At 38.5% G+C, this 21,136-nt stretch overlaps 1 pseudogene; it reads right to left on the reverse strand.

Moving 5' to 3' along the window:
* LOC140805498 (phosphoinositide phospholipase C 2-like) overlaps nucleotides 1–21,136 on the reverse strand; it is a 109,708-nt pseudogene that overhangs the window by 17,951 nt on the left and 70,621 nt on the right.

Genomic DNA, 21,136 nt, shown 5'->3' on the forward strand with positions numbered 1-21,136 from the left:
TATGGTTTCTTCCACTCCCCCATGACCCATGTTTCCCCGCTTCTCATTCCACGATCTGTCTCGATCCTCCCACGATTCTTCCCCCGATTCTTCCCACGTTTTCTCCAACTTAACGTCTCGTGATCAGTTTAAATGGACTGGGCTTGCTCTGCTAAGTTTGATGGGCCCATACAATTTAATCGGGCTTGTATTAATTTAACGTGGGCTTCATAATTTAATTATTTTTAGCCCAAACAGCAGCTACCTCCTTTTCTTTTTGATTCGAATCAATCATCAATCTCCTCAATCAGTGGCTGAATTATCGGCCTCGACGGCACAATAACAGTAGGTTTGAGGATTCTTTCCAACACCGACCTTGGAGTTGGTGTTTGCATGTACAATGGATTTTTTTTCTTGCTATTGCTACGGATTTTGATGGGCCCAAAATCCCCATTGTAATATCTGGCTTCTACTGCACTTGCACTTGTTTGGAACGGTTGTCAATCTGCTTCTACGACCTCCACGTCATCCCCCTTCCAAAATAACAACAGTTGGTGCATTGAGGATGGTATGCACTGGTTTGCATGGATCCAATCTCTGCCTAACAACGCTTGGAAGTTGGCGGAGGAGTTTACCACGAAGAATGCACATAAAGATGACATACTCCCCACAGTAACATCAGCGGGGAGTACCCCAATGGTCTTGGTAGTTTCCCCTGTAAATGCAGCAACCGAAACTTCTGAAGGAATCAAGTCTTCCTCATTTTTGCCCAGACTTTTCAACATTCTTACTGGGAGAACGTTTACCGCTGAGCCATTGTCAATCAACACTCTAGACACTGGCTTTCCATTCAAGTGGGCTTTGATGTACAACGGCCTTATGTGCTTGGTCATGGCCAGTGTAGGCTTTTCAAGTATCACCTGCTGAGGCTTGTTTCGGTGACCCTCCTTGATAATCACTTTTGAACTCCCTTCAGGGAGTTTACTTGCCTGATCTTCTTTTTGCGACGATTCATGGGGTATCAACTCCCCGTTCCCTTCTTCTACCATTTTAAATCTCTCGGGTAGTATCACCACTCCAGTGGCACAATCCACGGTGATGTGAAATTCCCCAACGCGAAAATTAATTGATTTCCTCGCTTGATCATCCTCTTCGCTTAATAAATCATCATCGTCTTCAACAAACTTGTCCTCAGTAGCCGATCTTCCAAACTTTGATTTACTCCCCACTGGCTCATTGGAGACTGGAACATCAATTTTGGATTCATTCCTCAGCTTAGCGGACTCCTCTCTTCTTGCAATAGCTCTTTCTCTCAACAGTCGTCTCTTTTGTGTCCTAGTCGGTGGCCTAGGGAACTTTTTGTGTTGGGCCACTCTCCAAGACTCACTGAACTCCCCTCTGGCTGGAAGGACGTATCTCGGCTTTACTCCACTGTTCTCAATCATTTTTCCTTTTGTGATTTCGTATGAACGTCGTTCTCTGCCTTGATCAGCTGATAATTTTCTAGTTTCCACCATTCGTGACTCAAATGCATATGCATTTCCCTTGTCCGAATACCTTTGACGATGATTGCAAGATGACTCCCCTCTAAACCATTGTTTCTCCACCACTGGTCTTTCAGGGAAATGTTGATTCCTCGGCCTAAAGGCCGCGGATTCACCAACATTTCTGGGGAAACGTGGTTGAATTGTGCGCATTCGATCGGCACTATGCCTTCCAGATGCTTCAAACATTTGACCCTTTGGAATCCAGTATTTCTTGATTACTCGGTCTTTCACTGCAAAGGATCGGCTTCTTTTCTCATTGAGAAGATCCCTCAAATCTGTCACATTCACGTTAACCAAAGCTACCGGGGGGAAAGGATCATCATCCACCGCCATAGACTCTTGTTTGTTGGGGAATTTCACAACTCCCTTGTTAATCCTATCTTGCAAAATGTTCTTGAACGCCCAACAAGATTTGGTGGCATGATTATAGGAGTTGTGGTATTTACAATACTCTCGTCCCTTCAGCTCTTCTGTAGGTGGCATCTTGTGATCAGGCGGGAACGTGATGAACTTTTCTTTCACCAAGAAGTCGAAAACTTCTTCGGTCTTTGATACATCGAATGTATACTGCATGTCTTTGGGGAGTTGGGAGTTGTTCTTCTCTGTTGGCTTCTTTTTTAGCAGCGGAACTGTGCAAGACCCGGCCGATTGCATCTCTGCCAATGCCACCTCTTCCACCTCCTGATAATAAGACCCCATAGTAGTTTTCTTCTTGTACGACTCTTCCCGCAAGAGTTCTTCGTATTCAGCCACTTTGGCGGCTAGCTCGAAGAAATCCCTGAACTCCATTCCCTGGAATTTCTTCCTTAGTTCAAAATCCAGCCCTTTTTGTGCCATTTTCACGAACTCTGTCTCCGGTAAGAACACCTTGCATCTATTCTTCATCTTTTTGAATCTGTCGATAAAATATTCCACGGACTCTCCTTTCTTTTGAGTGACTCTCGATAAGTCGGCAATGCACACTTCTGGTTCTGTTCTGTAGAATTGAATGTGAAATTGTCTTTCCATTTCTTGCCAACTCATCACGGAATTTCTGGGGAGTGAGGCATACCAAGCGAATGCGGTTCCAGTGAGGGAATTTGGGAATAGCCGCAACTTTAGATTGTTGAAGTTCTCCAAGTTGGCTAACTCCCCGCATTGAATGGTGAATCTGGCTATGTGTTCCATGCTGGACTGGCCATCTTCTCCGGAGAACAAACTGAAATCATGAACTCTATAACCCCTTGGGTACGGGTTATTCACGTCAATGTAGTCTGGATAGGGTTTGTGGAACTCTGGGCGGCCAATTTGTTTCAAGGCCGGCCCATATAACTCTTGAACAGCTTCTCTCACCATTTCTGGATCAATCCCGTGCATGTTCCGAGCGGGGAGTTGGTGATGGTAGTAATTTGCCCCCCGAGCTTGGAACCCTGCATTTAAACCAAAATTACCTCCTGGTACGCCCCCATCCACTCCTTGATGATCCATGTGGGACATGTCATCATAAGCTCCCGGTTGGTACAGAGGATTGGTCACACTGTACACTTGAGTAATTGGTTGTTTCGAGCTCCCCACTCCGTGAGTACGTGGATATGGCTGTGATCTTCCACCTAAAGTTTCTTCTCTCTTGTGAGGTGGTGTGTACCTTCTCTCTGGATGATTTGGGAGAGTGAACTCCGGGCGGCGAGGATCGCCAGCCCTTGAGTTTCCAACTCCCTGGTCGAATTCCTGGACTTGGTTGCTTCCTTGGCCAGTCCCTTTGACAGTGGTATTTTGCTCCCCTCGGGTAGACTGGTTCGGTTTACTCAGTAGAGTCTTTAAACAATCAGACATGGCTTTAGATAATGCCACTGAGATCTCTTCAATCTTTATGGCGGTCAACTCTTCCACCACTCTGTCTGAAACTTGATCATATGTAATAGGAATCTGCAGCAGATCTACTTCTTCAGCCTGTGGTTCGACAGTAGGTTGCTCTGGCTGTGGAACCTGAGACGTTCCCTCTTGATTAGCCAGAGACTCCCCGCTCTCCTGACTGACGTTTTCTTTTCTTCTTGGCGGCATAGTGCGGTCCCACCGGGCGTGCCAAAAATATGTTTGCACAATATTTGGTGTTGCGGGCGTGCCAGGTGCGAAAGTGCACCGATTTGTGTAAAGACGATAAAAATCTAACTTCTAAAATCAAACGACAGTGAATTCTAAATTTGATCGTTGGTTCTAATCTCCTAAAACATATGCGATGCCAAAATTAAGAAAACTATTGGAAAGTGACGGAGATAAACCCCTGACATGATTTTGCATTTACAAAACTGTAGGAATTCATCAAAGACATGAAAATATAATAATTTGTTGCTGAAATCTAAAATGAGAAGACGTAAATTGCTAGAAAACTTAAAAAAGTGCTTGAAGCAGAGAGCTTTTTTTTTGTAGAATTTTGTCAGTAGTTGAGTTCTGTTGTGTGTAGAGTCTGTAGCCGATTGCCTCCTTTTCTTCCTAGTAACTGGTCGGTTCTCCTCCACTCCCCCATCATCCATGTTCCCCGCTTTTTACGCCACGATCTCAACCTCCCTTCCCATGATCTTTTCCCTTTTCCGCGCTTCATGATCAGTTTTTTTTTTTTTTTTTTTTTTTGAAAATTAATCGGTTGCACTTGATGGGCTTCTAATAAAATAATTAAATTGGGCTTCTAATTAAATTATTTTGGCCCAAACAGGGGCTAAGTAGGGTAAGCCCGAATAAGAATAAATGTTATTCTGAATCACAAGGAGTTGTGAACCCACGGCAAGCTGTATCCCTGAACCATTGAGGGTCACACAAGCACTGGATCGTTTGTTCCCGTTGAGAAAATAAATTCAAGGAGTTGAATTTATATTGTGATATAGTAAATTCAAGGAGTTGAATTTATGATAATTATATTTTTAGAAAATAAATTCAAGGAGTTGAATTTATAAGATAGTAAATTCAAGAGTTGAATTTATGAAATTTGGAGATAATAAATTCAAGGAGTTGAATTTATAAAATTTGAGAATTTAATTTATTAAACTCAAATGTTGGGTTTATTAAATATTAAATTTTGGATGTGATATAAATTCAAGGAGTTGAATTTATAATTTAAATAATAAATTCAAATGTTGAATTTATAATGTATTTAATTTATTAAGCTCAAGAGTTGAGTTGATTAATTAATAAATTAAATATGGTGGATAATATGTTTAATGGGCTTGTAGGAGTACAAGTCCAACATATTAAATAATTAAAGTCATTAATGGACTTTGATTAATTAATTAAACTAGTTGGACTAGCTCAATTAATTAATCAAGCCCATTAAGGTTAATTATGGAATTTAGGTCAAGATTATTGTTTTTAAGGAATGAAATATAGATTGACCTAGCCTCCATCTTCATTCCAATTTTTTTGGTGATTCACGAAAGGCATGCATTATAGAATCTTAAATTTACTTAATTAATTGGATTAATTAAGTAAATAATGGATTAGATATTTAATTAGAATATTTTTATTCTAAAGGAATGCAATTTTTAGAGAATAATAAAATGAGGCATCCTAAAGTTGAAAAGGTGATTCAAGGTTTTTCGGCTCTTCCAATTTCAAGGGTGCTTCTCTCGAAATTTCTCTTCTCATTTTTGAAAGAAAAATTTGGCTTAAATTATTGAGTCGAATTTTTCGTGATATATCTCTACGCAAAAGTTCTTCTAAATTTCTAGTGCAATTTAGAAGAGGAACAAATATTCCAGTCGTGGACCGGATTAGGAGATCGAAGAATGTTCGTAGGGATTTACAACAAGAGCCAGATCTGTAATAACGGATCGGTTGGTGTCCAGTGATTAATTCACAAAGGTATAATTATAACACCCTATGCATGTTTTGTTAAATCATACGAGCATCCAAACACATCTTGAATGTCAAGATCTAATATTTTTAAAACTTCCGTTGCGTTTGGGCGTGTAGAAAACGGGATACAACAGTGGTATCAGAGCCAGGTTTTTCTAGATCGTATGGTTTTGATAGTGAATAATTTATTTCTAACCACACAAGAAAATTTTTTCAGGAAATTATGGCACCATGAAAATTTATTTTTCATTATTTTCGGAAAAAAAAATAAAAAAAATTCGTTTCTGCCCGGAACTGTTCCGGGCAGCCCGTGCGCGCAGGGCCGCGCACGGGGGCGCGCAGCGGCCGCGCGCGCTGTGCGGAGCGTCCGCACAGCGCTCGGCGGCTGCGCTAGCGCGCTGTGCGGACGTTCCGCACAGCGCGCGGCGGCTGCGCTAGCGCGGCGTGCGGAACGTCCGCACGCGCCGCGCTAGCGCAGGCGGGCGACGCCTGCGCGCAGCGCCGCGCGCACCTGTGCGCTCCCTGAGCGCACAGGGGCTGCCGCCACTGCCCGAAACGTTCGGGCAGTGGGCGGGCAGCGAGGGCGGCTACCCGGGATCGTCTCGGGATGCGTGAAAAATGGTGGGCTTAAATTTTTTGGGCCTAGGGTGCGATTTTCTGAATTTTCAAAATTATGAGGAAAATTGATATTTTTGAAATTGATTCAAATTTTTTTATTTTGGAAAATTATTTTTGGAAAATTAATAATTTTCTTGTAAAATAAATAATTAGAATATGATTTTAATTATTTATGGTAAAAATGAGTTTTATAAGAAATCAATTATTATTGATTTAATTGAAAATTAAATAAAGGAGTTTATTTAATTTATTAAATTCTTTTATAATTGTGGTGGTTAGTGATAAAATTATTAGATATATGATTTATCAATTAATTAAATTGTTTAATTAATTGATGTTAATATTTGATATTAAATGTATGGAGGATGATCGAGAGCCTTGACCAATGTGTTAGGTGTATGTTAGGATATTTTATTGTTTTTATTCTTTTTATAATATTTGATATTATTAAAGTGGGCCTGGTTTATGGCTCGTTCCCACCCCCATGAGATGTACCCTTATGTACCATGGCTATTCAAATGTAATAATTAGAAATAGTGGGAGATCAAGACTGGAAGATGGTGGGCCCGATGATCAAGATGAAGACATGTAAAATATTGGAAGCTTTTGTAATAAGTTGTATTTGCATCCCTGCATTCACCTAGGTTTGGACCTGGATCCATGTATGGCTCACATGGATCTATTAGTGTTGGCAATCGATCATCCTTATTTATTGTTGAATGTCATATTATGATATATGTGATATATAGTAGTATGCATGTATGTATATTATTATATAATATAGTTGCATGAATCCGGCAAACATACAAACTCGTGGCACGCGATTTTTAAATTAAAATGATGAGACAATTTTTAAATTAAAATCCCTCATTTTGAAAATGATTCAAAATTTATATCAAACCGGAAAAGTAAAAATTAAAAGAGTTTAATTTTTTCTTGCCTTCCATCAACCGTGGTTGCATGTTGATCGCTACCCGCGGACATTGTCTGGCTCATATTATTGGGGAGGCATGTACGCCGGAAAGCTGTGACTTCCACCGGACATATGATGTGAATTGAGAGGAACTCCCATGACTTCGGCTCATATTATTGGGGGAACTCATGGCGACCGTCTACTACAATTCAATATTGATGGGTCGGTTTGACACGCGAAAATAAACGGCGTCATATTATTGGGTCCTTATTAAACGTGAGGCAAAACACGTGGAGGTTGCATAGGGATGCAATTGGATTCTACCTTTTAGAAATTATAATTGGCTGATATTATTCGGGATTATAATTGGCTAATTAGACTCTACATGCCCACTAAGGAAATACGATTTCCCTTTTTCATCAGAGGGTGGTGGAAATGTCAAAATAGTGGGAGCGAGATTTATAAAATAAAAATCCATATTTTATATCTTAAAATTATTTTAAACTAATCAGCAATCATTATTCTGTTTCCATATCAGTATATTTTCGATTTCGTCACGTAATACATTTCTGTTATTAACTAGCTAACCGAATCTAATTTTCAAGACTGGTTGGGAAATTGTTCTGAATTCGGAGAAAATGACATACACACTAATCTCAGTCTTGTTGAACTGACAAAGTATGTAAGATGGTAGGACCATAGTGTGCAAAGCTAAAGTGTGATGTGCTCGCTTCTATGTCAAATTAACTGTAGGGACAGTTTGAGGATATGTTGAATGTTGCTGACATTCGAATAAACATGCAAGAGTTGCATGGTACATGAAACTCGTATAGTGATGCACATCAATTTCAAGGAGCTCATGACTACACGTATGCAAGATGGGGCTTTGGCCCATGAGCATAGTGTACGTATGACTGGGCTTATTGAGAATGTGGTGGGCCTGGAATATGTGATTCCTAACGAGTTACTAGGTAACATGAATTTGTTATCTTTCTCTTCCTCATTTGACGGGGTTATGGTGAACTTCAAGTTTAATAATAAGATATTTGATAGCCTTGAAGAGCTAGTCAATATGCTTATAATTTATGAGATCACCATAAAACATGGAATTGTTGTTTTTCTTATGGCCCTCTCGTCAGACGAAAATGGCCCACAAGGTAAGGGAAAGAAATGTTCTGCCCCTCCCAAGGAAAACAATCCCAATAAGAGGCAAACTCTGAAAGACACTTAAAAGACCTACAAAGCCCGATAAGTTAGAACATATTTATTTCACTGCATGAAGTCCAGACATAAGAAATTATATGTGCCAGAAAAGTTTTGGAAATGATAAGTGAATGTCCGAGTAAACATGATTTCAACAACAAACAAAAGAAAGTTAGATGATCTAAATCTCACACAAATATGGCACGCTAGACTAGGTCATATTTCCCAAAGAAGGATGCACAAGCTAGTGGGAGAAGGCATGTTGACTTGTCAGACATAAATTCTCTACATGCTTGTAAGTCCTGTCTAAAAAGAAAATTGACCAAGACTCCATTCAATGGAAAAACGTGCGCATGGTCTATTGGATTTGATCCACACAGACATTTGTGGCCCGCTAAGTGTTAGCACATAATATGGGCAATCCTACTTCATTACCTTTACTGATGACCATTCGAGGTATGGGTGTGTTTATGAAACACAAATCTGAAGCATTTGAAAGGTTCAAAGAATTCAGATCTAAAGTAGGAAACCAGCTAAAACAAAGTATTAAGACACTTCGATCTGATCGAGATGGAGAATACTTGAGTGCTGAATTTTTGGGTTATCTAAAAGAGAATGTAATTCTCTCACAGTGGACTCCATCAGCAACACCACAAAGGAATGGTGTTTCTGAATATTGTAAGCGAACCTTGTTGGACATAGTTCGATCAATGATGAGATTCACTGAATTGCCTACATCGTTTTGGGGCTTTGCGCTTGAAACTGCGGCAATGTTGTAGAATAATGTTTATACTAAAGCAGTGGATAAAACACCATATGAGATATGGATGGGAAAAAACTCCCAAATATTCTTACGAGATAATATGGAAATGTCTTGCTTACGTGAAGCAGATAGTGGGAGACAACTTGGATAGTAGATCCACTTTGTGCTACTTTGTAGGATATCCAAGGAATTCTGTTGGATATTATTTCTATCATCCCAATGAAGCAAAAGTGTTTGTTTCAAGAAATGCCACCTTTATGGAAAGGGAATTTCTATTGGATAGAAAAGGCAAGACGATAGAACTTGAAGAAATTCAAGATACTCCCTTAACTATAGTAGTTGAACCTAATCCCCAACAACCAGTAGTTGAAGTACAAGCTCTTAGAAGGTCTGATAGGGTTATTAAACCACCTGCAAGATATAAGATTCTTCATGAACAAGGCCATGTTGAGTCTTGTGTTGGATATGATCCAATGAACTTTAAAGAAGCAATATCTGATACTGATTCAACCAAATGGCTTGAAGCCATGCAGTCAAAAATGGACTCTATGTATTCAAACCAAGTCGGACGTTGGTAGATCAACTTGAGGAAATCGTTCCTATAGGGTGCAAATGGATCTACAAAAGAAAGCTTGGGGCGAATGGGAAGGTAGTGACCTTCAAAGTAAGACTGCTTGGAAAAGGTTATACTCAAAGGCAAGGAGTTGTCTGTGAGAAACCTTTTCACCAGTTGCTATGTTTAAGTCCACTAGATTGCTACTAGCCATAGCATCATGGTATGACTATGAGATATGGCAAATGGATGTAAAGATTGCGTTCCTCAATGAAGACATCAAAGAGGAAATTTATATGTCTCAACCTGAGGGACACACATAAGTAGGAAGTGAGCATAAGGTATGCAAACTTCAGAGATCAATATATGGTCTTAAGCAGGAGTCAAGGAGTTGGAACCTCAGATTTGATAGCACTATCAAAGAGTTTGGTTTTGCTTAGAATCCTGAGGAACCGTGCGTGTACAAGAAGGTTAGTGGGAGTGTAGTGACATTCCTAGTACTTTATGTTGATGATATCCTGCTCATTGGGAATGATGTAGGATTACTGCAATCAAATAAAGTATGGTTAGTCAGTAAATTCTCCATGAAGGACATGGGTGAAGCATCCTATGTATTGGGAATACAGATCTATAGAGATAGATCAAAAAGGATGTTGGGGCTCACCCAAGCCACATATATCGATACCATCATAAAACGATTCTCTATGGAAGAGTCCAAGAGAGGATACTTACCAATGTGTCATGGTATTACTCTATCTAAAGCTATGTGTCCCAAAACTGATGAAGAGATAGAGATGATGACACGTATTCCATATGCGTCAGCTATTGGTAGTATCATGTATGGTATGATATCGACACGTCATGATGTTGCTTACGCTTTGAGTGTTACAAGCAGATAGCAGGCAAACCCTGGTCCAATGCATTGGAAGGCCGTGAAAGACATTCTTAAGTACTTGAGAAGGACTAAGAACTTGTTTATGGTCTATGGGGTGGAGAATTGAAATGGGAAGGCTACACGGATTCTAGCTTCCAATGTGACAGATGATTCGAAATCGACCTCTGGCTTTGTATTCATGCTTAATGGTGCGGCTGTCTCTTGGAAAAGTTCCAAGTAAGACACCGTTGCGGATTCCACCACTGAAGCTGAATATATTGTTGCATCTGATGCAATCGAAGAGGTAGTTTGGATGGGGAATTTTGTCCAAGAGTTGGGCGTTATTCCTAATGGAGTTGATCCAGTTCCGGTGTACTGCGACAACACTGGTGCCGTTGCGCAAGCAAAGCAACCAAGGTCTCATCAGCGATCCAAACATGTACTGAGGAAATTCCACATCATTCGGGAGATTGTGGGAAGGGGAGACATATCAATCGAAAGAGTCCCCTCTGCAGATAATGTTGCTGATCCACTTACAAAGCCCTTGCCAGGACCATTGTTTGAAAAGCATCGCGAAGCAATGGGATTATGGGTAGTTGGCTCTAGGGCAAGTGGGAGATTGTTAGAGTAGATGCCCTGCAAGCCAACGGTTGGCAAGGGAATTTATTGACTCAAGTGAAATAAACAATCTTTATTTTAATATAATTTAACTTTTTATGGTCTTGTTATACTTTATCTGTATACCCATGCAAACAGCATAGATAAAGTCCTTGATTATGCTTTAATACAAATGAATCGTAATTCGATGTTGAAACTCATTTGTAAACACTGCATATTCTAAATTCGTTCCTAGTCGATTCAGCCGCCTAAAACATGGATAAAGGTCGCTTGAGCTCGAGACTAGCATCTGTGATGTTGTGTACTGCGTTTCTTGGTAAGGGCATAGAGATGTCCAAACATACAGATGGGTAGTCATATGATGATTATACTGAACAACCCTCCCTCGGACTTTCTAAGTGGTTATCATTCATCGAGAGGATAAGTCCGTGGTTATGATTGTACACCATTAGTCCCTACGACTCGAGACAACACTGAGGCTCTATATGCTAGGGCTGTGCTTTGACTCGTTTACCGGCTCCAGGAGAGTCATCAGGTGGCGAGGTTGGGTACAGTTGCGACACATATAGGAGCCAGTGCATTGTAGTCGGGGATTCACCGCTCACCTACGGGTGTGGATATCCTGTGTGATCTAATGAAATAATAGTGCATGGAATCTCTGTCCAGAGTATGAGATGTACGTTAGAGAAGGAGTTCTCAAATAGTACACGCGATGCCACTATTATAGTTATCGAATAAATATGCAACCCTCGATGAACTAATTGTTGCAGATTCGATCGGGATATATGAGATGAAGGGACCGTACTGTACGCTAATCATAATCTACTAGTTCTTGCAGGCACTATCAGTGATGCCTAGGGGATCATGGGGCGATGCTACTAGACGCTCTTACCATGATCCGATGGGTGCAATTAGAAATGAGTTCTGACATTCTTGATCAAGGTGTTGATGAAAAGAATGGGGCTAAGTAGGGTAAGCCCGAATAAGAATAAATGTTATTCTGAATCACAAGGAGTTGTGAACCCACGGCTAGCTGTATCCCTGAACCATTGAGGGTCACACAAGCACTGGATCGTTTGTTCCCGTTGAGAAAATAAATTCAAGGAGTTGAATTTATATTGTGATATAGTAAATTCAAGGAGTTGAATTTATGATAATTAGATTTTGAGAAAATAAATTCAAGGAGTTGAATTTATAAGATAGTAAATTCAAGAGTTGAATTTATGAAATTTGGAGATAATAAATTCAAGGAGTTGAATTTATAAAATTTGAGAATTTAATTTATTAAACTCAAATGTTGGGTTTATTAAATATTAAATTTTGGAGGTGATATAAATTCAAGGAGTTGAATTTATAATTTAAATAATAAATTCAAATGTTGAATTTATAATGTATTTAATTTATTAAGCTCAAGAGTTGAGTTGATTAATTAATAAATTAAATATGGTGGATAATATGTTTAATGGGCTTGTAGGAGTACAAGTCCAACATATTAAATAATTAAAGTCATTAATGGACTTTGATTAATTAATTAAACTAGTTGGACTAGCTCAATTAATTAATCAAGCCCATTAAGGTTAATTATGGAATTTAGGTCAAGATTATTGTTTTTAAGGAATGAAATATAGATTGACCTAGCCTCCATCTTCATTCCAATTTTTTTGGTGATTCACGAAAGGCATGCATTATAGAATCTTAAATTTACTTAATTAATTGGATTAATTAAGTAAATAATGGATTAGATATTTAATTAGAATATTTTTATTCTAAAGGAATGCAATTTTTAGAGAATAATAAAATGAGGCATCCTAAAGTTGAAAAGGTGATTCAAGGTTTTTCGGCTCTTCCAATTTCAAGGGTGCTTCTCTCGAAATTTCTCTTCTCATTTTTGAAAGAAAAATTTGGCTTAAATTATTGAGTCGAATTTTTCGTGATATATCTCTACGCAAAAGTTCTTCTAAATTTCTAGTGCAATTTAGAAGAGGAACAAATATTCCAGTCGTGGACCGGATTAGGAGATCGAAGAATGTTCGTAGGGATTTACAACAAGAGCCAGATCTGTAATACCGGATCGGTTGGTGTCCAGTGATTAATTCACAAAGGTATAATTATAACACCCTATGCATGTTTTGTTAAATCATACGAGCGTCCAAACACATCTTGAATGTCAAGATCTAATATTTTTAAAACTTCCGCTGCGTTTGGGCGTGTAGAAAACGGGATACAACACCCACCTGACAGTAAAAATTCTCCACATAAAGTAACCTACAGTATCATACACTTTGACTCCACTAGCGCATAATATCCACAATTTGAAATCCAATCTGGACAATGGAACTAACAAGCATGTAGAAGAGGGCAAAAAAACTGCATACCCTTGCTAGAAATCAGGAGGAGAGTATGCATCAAAGTATGTTTTCTTGAAGTCATAATACCATCCTTCGCCCATATAAACTATCACTTGTTTAACAGAAAGTACGCGTGGATGAATCAGAGACAGATTACAGAAATCTTTAGTAGATATAGGGTTATACATCAGTTTCTACAAAAACATCCAGCTTACTCTCAAACTAAGTTTGATAGGAAAAGTAGCTTTAGGATCGAAGACTTCGCCATGTGGACAGGCCTTTAATAAAAAGTCTGGGTTTTTTAACATATCTGCAACCACCATTAGCCTTGAACATGCCATGCATTTACCAAAGTGATCTTCCATAACCCTGCTGTGATAACATTGGGTTAACAACCTGTGAATCATTAATTAATCAAGAAATGAAGCTGAACACATTAAATTTGGACTTGGGATTTTGGTGAACAAAATAGCACTTGATTTCTTTTCTTTCATAGGAAAACACAAAAAAACAGCTCACGGATATCCTGTTTCAAAACACATATTATCCCCTTAATAACTAACTCAATTTAGATATTATTAAGCTAATACTTGATGGCCAGAAAAGAATATGAGGTGATTATTTACGAATCTTTCTTATTCTTCTTCTTCACTTGGCAATACTAACTCTGGGTGCCAACAGAATGTAAAAGAGAAAATGATTAACCAAAATGCCAATTTTAATAAATTTTAATGTATTGTTTAACTTCTTATATTACATAGACCTTTTAGCCTTTTGCCTTGAATGTTGAAACTACAAATAATGGCCTCGGACTGTTGGCCTTTGGTATCATCGTTCATAACTCTTTGACTCAAACAGTCAAATATTATCTATATTCTTAATCTCGTCGACTAGATAAACTTACCTACATGTTGAATGCAACCATTTGAGCCCCATGCATCCATCCAGTTAATGGATTGTAATTTGATGAGTCAAATCGTATACATGGTTCGCCGGAACGGTTGCGGTGCTTGGAACGGCAACGACCGTTCTAGTTCCAATGTTATGTTGTGGAACAGTTGCGGAACGGTTGTATAAAAAATTGGTAAAAAAATTTAAATATAAATTACATCATACTAAAAAATAAAATATATGAAGTTATTACAAATTAATATATCAATACAAAACTATTTTACAATAATATCACAATAAGAAATACACAATAAAAATTATAACATACCAAAGCTAATACCATGAAGTGTGACGCGGAGGAGCGAGATCATTGTTATATTTTTCATCACTATCTCGTAGATTAAATTGATTTCGAACATTTGGATATTGACGTGATTTTTAATAGGGATATTGTTTAGATTGAGATGACGAAAGATCATTAGAATGGGATGACTGATTTTGTAATAGTGTTTCGTCACGACGATTATAGTATCCGAATCCACGATACACAGTAGAACTATCGGCTGTACTTGAAGATCTATACTCGAGACCATGACGTCCAACACCACGTCATATAGATGATGAAGATTCATTATACTTTTGGGTATAATCTCAGAAAGTTCCATTATGTAATTCTGACCAAAACAATCATGAATTGTTAAGAACTCAAAAAACACACGGAACAGTTCTTACAAAGACAAGCAATTCACAGATGAAATATATACAGCTATAAAACTGCAGTAATTCACAACCTCGGTTTTAAAGCTCGATTGCAGACCATAAAGCCACATTTGGCAAATCGTTGTAGAGATGGTGTATGTTAATTTTGAAAATTATGAGGCAATAAACTATTCTTTCTTGCCACAAAAAAGATTAATAATCACGAAAATAATGTCTTTTGCCATTACTACATTGTACCTATTAGTGATCCGGTTATTTGATATATTTTCACATTAGTTTATCTGAAGATGGATTTTAATAATTTTATTATATTTAAATTTCAATATATTTAATATATAATGTATTTATTAACCTTTAATAATACATGATATACACATATTTTATATCACCATATAAAATATCTACATGTATATGTATATTAAATTAAATAACAGTTATTTAATTTATAAACTAGCTTCTTGGTTAATTTAATTCTAGACTCTTCTAGAATATTTATGGGAATTTGTGCATATTTGTAGTCACCACTATTAGCACAATCATTTAATTAGTAAATTCCAAATTCACAAAAAAAATGATTTCGAACTCATTATAACCCCGATCAACGATCCGAAAGCGCCGATGTACCAAGGATACAAATCTTATTCATATAATGAAAATCGAAAATTTCGAAGATCAAAATTTTCACTTACCAAATTTAGAACTTACCATATATGGTAGCTGCCAGTTTTAGTGAACTCCTTAACAAAATAGGCAGTTCCACTCTCCTTCCTTATTTAGCAATCATACTAACTTCCACTTCTTTCATCATATGGAATCAGCTCATAAACTCCTTTATCAGCTTCTTGTTTGATCTCCATCAAACTATAGTCGCCAAATTCCAAGTCCTTGATATTTGACTATCTCAAGGGGAACACAAAATCCGATACTTGTAAGACCTTCAATGGTTCAGGGATACAGCTAGCCGTGAGTTCACATCTCCATATGATTCAGAATAACATTTATTCTTATTTAGGCTTACCATAGTTAGCCTCATTCTTTTCATGAACACATTGATCAAGAATTTCAGAACTAATTTCTGATTGCACCCATCGGATCATGGTAAGAACGTCTAGTAGCATTGCCCCATGATCCCCTAGGTATCACTGATAGTGCCTGCAAGAACCTTTAGTCATGGTTAGCGTATAGTACGGCCTCTTCAACACATATATCCCGATCGAATCTGCACTCATTGGTATATCGAGAGTTACATATGAATTCGATAACGAAGCGGTTTTTCTTTGAGTACTAATAGTGGCATGGTATGTGCAACTAGGAAAACACCTTTCCTTAAAGCACATTTCTTGCTCTGGCCAGAGACCTTGCACTATTAACTCATCATATCGCATAGGATATCTTCACCCGTAGGCGAACGGTGAATCCCCGACTACAATTCATTTGCTCCTACGTATTTCGAAACTACACCCAACCTCGCCACCTGGTGACTCTCGATGGAGTCGGTAAACGAATCAAAGTGCATGCTAGTACGTATAGCCCCTACATTGTCCCGGTTCAAAGGACTAATGGTGTACAATCATAACTGCGGAATATTCCACTCGATAAGTGGGAATCACTTGGATAGTCCGAGAGAGGGTTGTTTAGTGCATCATCACATGATCACCCATCTGTGTGAATGGACATTTCCATTCCCTTACCAATGAAACATGGCGTTTACATCACAGATGCTAGTCTCAAGCTCGAGCGACCTTTATCCTTGTTTTAGATGGCTGATTCGACTACGAACCTGTTTAGAATATACGATACACTTCCTAATGAGTTTCATGATCTTACGTTGCGACGCAGATCTCATGGTACCTATTGTATAATCAAGGACTTTATCTATGCAGCTTGCATCGGTATACAGATAAAGTATAATGTCATAATTGTAAAATATTATTAAATTAAAGAATGTTTTACTTTAGAGTCAATAAAGCCCAAGCCACAAGTTGGCTTGCCGGACACCTACTCTAACAATCTCTCACTTACCCTATAGCCAACTACCCATAGATCTTAGACCCATTGCTTCGCGACGCTTCTCAAACAATGGTCCTGACAGGGGCTTCGTCAGTGGATCAACAACGTTATCTGCGGAGGAGAATCTCTCTGCCGAAATGTCTCACCTTCTCACAATTTCTCGGATTACGTGGAATTTCCTCAGTATATGTTTGAATCGCTGATGAGACCTCGGTTCCTTCGCTTACGCTACAGCACCGGAGTTGTCACAGTAGACCAGGATTGGATCAACTGTTTGAGGAATGACACCCAACTCTTAGACGAAATTCCTCATCCAAACACCCTCTTTTGCTGCAGCCGATGCAGCTATGTATTCGTCTTCAGTGGTTGAATCCGCTGTGGTGTCTTACTTGGAACTCTTCCGGGAGACATCACCACCATTGAGCTTGAATACAAATCCAGAGGTCGATTTCGAATCATCCACATCTGATTAGAAGCTAGAATCAGTGTAGCATTCCAATTTTAGTTCTCCACTCCCGTATACCAAGAACAAATTCTTAGTTCTTCTCAAGTACTTTAGAATGTCCTTCACTGCTTTCCAATGCAGTGGACCGGGATTCGACTGATATCAGCTGGCAACATGCATATGCCACATCAGGTCGAGTAGATATCATAACATACATAATACTGCCTATGGAAGACGCATATGAAATGCGGCTCATGGTTTATATCTATTCATCAGTCTTAGAGCACATAGACATGGATAGATTCACACCATGAGACATTGGGAGATATCCTCTCATGGACTCCTCCATAGAGAACCTCCTCAGTATGGTATCGATATATGTGGATTGGGTGAGCTTTAGCATCCTTTTGATCTATCATTTATGCTTACTTCCTACTGATGTGAATCTTTCAGGTTGAGACATGTAAATATATTCCTTAATATCCTAAGGAATGCTGTCTTCACATCCATCTGCCATATTTCATAGTCATACCATGCTGCTATGGCTTGCACTATCCTAATGGACTTGAACATTGCGACTGGAGAAAATATTTCCTCATAGTCAACACCTTACCTTTGAGTATATCCTTTTGCTACCAGTCTAGCTTTGAAGGTCACCACCTTCCCAGCCGCACCAAATTTCCTTTTGTAAATCCATTTGCATCCAATGGGAACAATTCCCTTTGATGGATCTACTAAGGACCATACTTGGTTCGAATACATGGAGTTCATCTCGGACTGCATGACTTCAAGTCATTTAGATGAATCAGCATCGGGCAATGCTTCCTTGAAATTTCTTGGATCACATCCAGGAATGGGCTCATCTTGGCCTTTTTCAAGAAGCAGGCTCAACCTATTATGCGGTCTAGGGATCCATTCGGATCTCCTAGGAGCTTGTGTTTCTTTGATTGGCTCTTGGGGTGTGGATTCTACTATTTGTGTAGTGGGAGGTTCTCGAATCTCATCGAGTTCTATCATCTCACCTTTTCTATCTAATAGAAACTCCTTCTCCAAGAAGATGTCATTTCTTGAAACAAACACCTTTGTTTCACAAGAATAATAGAAGTATTATCCAACAGAGTTCTTTGGATATCCCACAAAGTGGCACAAATTGGCTCTACTATCTAATATGTCTCTCACTGTCTGCTTCACGTAAGCAAGGCATCCCCATATTATTAGATAATAATATTTGGGCGGCTTTCCCATCCATATCTAATATGGAATTTTATTCACTGCCTTTGTATGGACTTGATTCAACAACCTTGCCGCTGTTTCAAGTGCATATCCCCAAAGGATGGCGGCAACTCAATGAATCCCATCATAGATTGAACCATGTCCATCTCGTCCGATTACAACGTTCTGACACACCATACAACTGGGGTGCGGCAGGCGGAGTCCACTGTGAGAGAATCTTATTCTCGTTAAGGTAGTCTTGAAACTCAGTACTCAAGTATTCTCCACCTCAATCTAATCGTGATGTTTTAATAATCTTTCCTAATTGTTTCTCTACTTCTGCTCTGAATTCTTTGAACTTTTCAAAGGCTTCATACTTGTATTTCATTAAATACACATACGCAAACCTCCAATGGTCATTGGTAAAAGTAATGAAGTAGAAATGGCCAAATCTTGTGCTAACACTTAGCGGGCCACACACATATGTATAGATCAAATCCAACAGATCATGTGCACGTTCCACTTTCTCTAGGAAAGGGACCTTGGTCATTTTTTTTCTTTCAGACAGGACTCACATGTCTCTTAGAGAGTTTATGTCTGACAAGTCAAATATGTCCTCTCCCACTAGCTTGTGGATCCTTCTATGGGAAATATGTCCTAGCCCAACGTGTCACAAATGTGCTTGGTTTAGACTCTCTTATTTTCTTTTGGTTGTTGTTGAAATTATGTTTACTTGAACATTCACTTATCATTGCCAAAACATTTCTGGCCCAGATAATTTCTTATGTCCAGAATTCTTGTAGTGAAATATACATGTTCTAAATTATTAGGTCTTGTCAAATTCCAGGCCCACCACCTTCTTATTAGGCTCAATCATACTTACATCATGCTCATGGGAAATAGCTCCATCTTGCATGCATGTAGTCATGTGTTCCTTGAAAGTGGCATGCATCATTATGCAAGTTTCATGCACTATGCAACTCTTGCATGTGTATTTTAATTTCAACAGCATTCAACATTTCTTCAAACTGTCTCTACAGTTCATTTGACGTAGAAGAGAGCATATTACACTTCAGCTTGCATACTATGGTCCTACCATCTTGCATGCTTTGTCAGTTCAGCAAGACTGACATTAGTATGCATAATATTCTCTCCGAATTTAGAACAATTATCCCAGCCAATCTTAAAAATTATTGTTCGGTTAGCTTGTTTTAATAACATATATGAATTACGTGACGAAATAAAAAATATACTGATATGGAAACAAATAAGCGTTGCTGACTATTTTAAAATATTTTGTAAGACGTAAAATATAGACTTTTGTTTTTATGAATTGCCTCCCACTATTTTGACATTTTCATCACTCTCTGATTAAAAACGGGAAATCTAATTTCCTTAGTGAGTACGCAAGGCTCAATTGAAAAATTATGTTCCCGAATAATATCATCCAATCATAACTTCTAAAAAGTAGAGCCCAATTGCAACCCTTACGTAATTTTGCCTCACGTTTGAGTAGGGTCCAATAATATGATCCACTTTTTCTTCACGTGTTGAGCCCGGCCCTTCAATGTTGGACCTTAATGGACGGTCGCCATGAGATCCCCCAATAATATGAGCCGAAGTCATGAGAGTTCCACGTAGTTCACATCAAATATGTAAGTGGAAGTCACAGCTTTTTGGCGTCCAGGCCTCCCCAATAATATGAGCCAGACACTGACCGCGGGTAGCGTTCATCATGCAACCACTGTTGATGGAAGGCAATGAATTATTAAACTTTCTTTTAATTATCCTTTTAATGGGCTTGACTTAAATTTTGGATCTCATCCAAAATGAGGGATTTTAATTTTAAAAATTTGTCTCATCATTAATTTTAAAACTCGTGCCATGATTGTTTGTATAATTGCTGGATTCATGCAACTCACATACTAACTATTTATAATATATCATGTAACGTACCGTACTTTCACTATTCAGGATTTGCGAAAAAATTAAAAAATTCTTAAATGGACGTGAACGTTCAAAATTCGATAAAATAACTGTACGTCTCAACTTGTCGCAACGAAAGATCTAAAATAATGTTTGACAAAAGTGTTTGAACATTTTCATAAAGACTTAAAACATAGCGGTCCTTGGGTTTAGCCTTCCGCTCAGTCCAAGTCTGCTCCTTGGTACCCATCTCCTGTCTCCTCAAAAACGTCCTCACCTGCATCGATCAAGTCTAGTGAGTCTAAAGACTCAACACGTATAAACTGAGAATAACGAATAATACATGATAAAACCACATGCAACTTAAAAATAGAACTTACATACTTGAAACTTGAACTTGCCATAAACTTGAACATACATACATAACATAGACGTGCCATAACGTGAAAACTTTTCATAACATGCTTGCATACTTGTACATACTTGAACATACATGAACTTCATCATTTTTCGTAGAGAATGTTTCAAAGCAAGTGACCCATAACATAATCGCCTGATCTGACTAAGCCACAGTACTGTGCTGATAGGGACGTATCCACTGCCACATACATGAGATCCCCGTTCATAATTTAACGGGCTGATTGGTCCACGTTCATGATTTAACGCTTTCCAATCACTATCTAAACTCGTT

The sequence above is a fragment of the Primulina eburnea genome, chromosome 11 (assembly GCF_022965805.1).
Source record: "Primulina eburnea isolate SZY01 chromosome 11, ASM2296580v1, whole genome shotgun sequence".
NCBI lineage: Eukaryota > Viridiplantae > Streptophyta > Magnoliopsida > Lamiales > Gesneriaceae > Primulina > Primulina eburnea.